The following is a 3,046-nucleotide window of genomic DNA, read 5'->3' as shown; positions in this document are numbered from 1 at the left end:
AATCCCAATTATTTGATTTCTCAAAACCGTCTTACATTCTTCTGAGCTTCTTTGTGTAGTTTTACTGTGCCATAAATGTCAACAAATCCATAACAGATCCAGTTAAAACTCCTTTTTTTTTTCTCCTCACGTCGTCCTCAGGTTTTTGTATTCCACAGGGATTCTTGAAAAATCAATAGCCAGGAGTAAAAATTCAGTTCCTTCTCAGATGGCTGCAAACATGTTTGATCATGTTGACACTAGAACAGAAGCCGTTTCGAGCTTATCGCTTTTATGACTTTTCTCCAGGTTCTCATTGGCCGCTGGTCTGTTGTTGTCCTATGAGCTGATTCCAAACCCTGAACTCTGGTAGAGCCGGGCTCTTTCTAATCTTCAGCTATGGGCTTCAGTCCCACCTCAAGATAACTTCTGGTTGAATCACGGGAAAGTTTAAATTGGATTATTCTTTTACTTGTCCTGATAACAGTATGATGTGGAGTACTAGGTTTATATAGGCCAAGAATGTTTGACAGATAAAGCAAACAATCTAGCAGAACTCTTTCTTTGTCTACAGCTTGTAAAATGATTTCGAGCTTTTCTCTTCATTGCGCAACATCTTCAGTTTTATTTGCTACTGAAGCCCATTTCCTCTGCATAATAATAATTAACCATGCTTTGGTAAAAAAATCTAAAGTGTGACACAAAAAGTCAAAATTATGAGATACAAATGATCATAATTATTATTTAAAAAGTTTAAATTATGACAAAGTTTCAATAAAATGGTAAAATGTCATAGTTATCATAAGTCACATTTCTAAAATACAAAGTGATAATTATTAAATAAAAAGTTATTATTATCATAATGACATGAAAAGTCAAAATGATGTTTTATCACTTTTTTTTTTTTACACCATTTTGCCTCTGTCTGTCTGTATGTGTGTTGTTTTAAATGCTAGCTGCTATTTTCATGTTGAAATCCAGGTTAAATAATAGATAAAACAACAACAACAACAAGATCTTTTTTTTTTACTCAAAAAACAACAACAAAAAATACTTTAAGTGTTGGCATTCAACTGGTCATGATAATGACTTGGCTGTACATTGTAATCCCTTAGTTTTGTGTTTAAACTGAAGTGTTATTGAGATTAAAGTATACTTGCACTAGCTAACAAACTATAATCTGATAGAATTTGAAATAGAGCAGAGAGATTATAAGCAATAGGTAATTTAATATACAAAAAGGATGCATATATTCAACTCAGTCAACATGAAATGGCATTCACAAGTCATTTTACTTCTATATTGTAATGCATTTCTGAATGAAACAGTATATTCTTCTGAGTGAAAAAAATGTAGGGCGGGTTTGATTTATCTATAGGGAACTTATTGGATAATGTAAGTGGGTGTATTATCAGTGGATTGTGTTGGTTACTCCAGTCCCAAAACACTGGTAACATTTCATGGGGTTTTATGAGGATGACAAGGTTGAAGGTCATCCTCCTGCGCATCTCAATTATTTGCTGTTATCTTTAGTACATTAACATTAACATTATGTTAGCATACGTTACATAAGAGTTAATCTAGAGTCATTGTTAGGATCAAAGATCAATATTAAGTTGACAATGAATGTTACAGTTACACTGTAAACCTGAAGTTGAGAAAACTAAAAAAAAATTGAGGTAATCAGTTACATAATTTTTTTTTTTAATTATGATGTCTCCAATTTGAAGTAAACAACTATTATTTTTTGAGTTTGTTGTACTCGTGTATGTTAATTACTCTTAACGTGAGGCACTGAGTAACTAACTCATACATTTTGATAGAAATTGACATAAAATATTTAGTTAAATTATTTTTTAATTGTTGCAACTCAAATTAATAAAAATTATACTTACAGTATCGCGTGAAACGAGACAGAGCCGCATTCTTAAGAAGAAAAATTCAACGCTTTTTTTATGAGAGAATTGTCAGCAAATAAGAAAGCAGTTACAATACACAAATATAAAATAACAATAAAAAATGAACAATAATAATGAAAAAAAAAAACAAGACAGGTATATAATTAAACAAAACACATCGCATTCAAAGGAAAAGATTGAACAACTTACAAATTTCAATTGTTTTTAAAGCTTATTACTTGAAATAGTCCCAAAGTAATGCTGTACTTCAGGCAAGCAAAACAAAAAAAGTGGCTTCTGACTTGAGAATTTACATTTATGTATATAAAAGTTTGTTAACCAAATAAAAATATTAAGTAAGTATATTTAGTTTTTCTGTAAATGCACTTTTTTTCCAATTAACAAGTCCAAACAAAACATTTTCCCCAAAGTAAAGAAAATTCTTTATCAATATTCTCATTAACAAATAAGGAAAAATCTTTCCACAACAATTAGAGTAATGGCAGTGCCAAAATAAATGCACTATAGTCTCTGGGTGCCGTTTACAAAAAGAACAGTTTGTATCAATATCTTTTTTGTATTTCTTTAAGACAGTATCAACAGGATATACGATGGATAATTGATAAAGGACATTTCTTTTATCTTATTAGTAATGAAGTATCTATTCTGAATCAGCCAAACTTTCCTCCAGGCAATATCAGAAACAAAAGCATTCCAATAAACTGTAACATTTGGAACCGACACAAATTCATTAAGAAATAAGAAACGTATTGACTTTTTAGAAGAAGTGGCTGAAAATCAATGTTTCCCCACCACTGAAACAGTACACTGTAACTGATTTTTGTAATTTGAACAGTATTATACTGACTGTAAATCAATTTACAGTAGTGAACTTGCCCGCGAAAAACTGACCAATGGCAAGGGAGTTCTTTTTTGACTGTTTGGTGGAAGTGGCTGTAAAAGGACAAAAGATAAATGCACCGTTAACTCGACGAAAGGTTAGTATTTTATTTCTGTTTTATGTAAAACTGCAATATTTTAAGATGTTTTCACTTGTTAACAGCAAACTAACATTATTCATCGTGTCATTTTTCATGTTGGGAGTTGGACCCTTTTTTTCTGACTGACGGCCGGAATGCCGCCAAAAGGCTGATAACATCGACTGGTGA

This window comes from Sinocyclocheilus anshuiensis, unplaced genomic scaffold, assembly GCF_001515605.1.
Source record: "Sinocyclocheilus anshuiensis isolate Anshui unplaced genomic scaffold, SAMN03320099.WGS_v1.1 scaffold383, whole genome shotgun sequence".
NCBI classification, from domain to species: Eukaryota; Metazoa; Chordata; class Actinopteri; order Cypriniformes; family Cyprinidae; genus Sinocyclocheilus; species Sinocyclocheilus anshuiensis.
Note: the sequence above shows the minus strand (reverse complement) of the source record.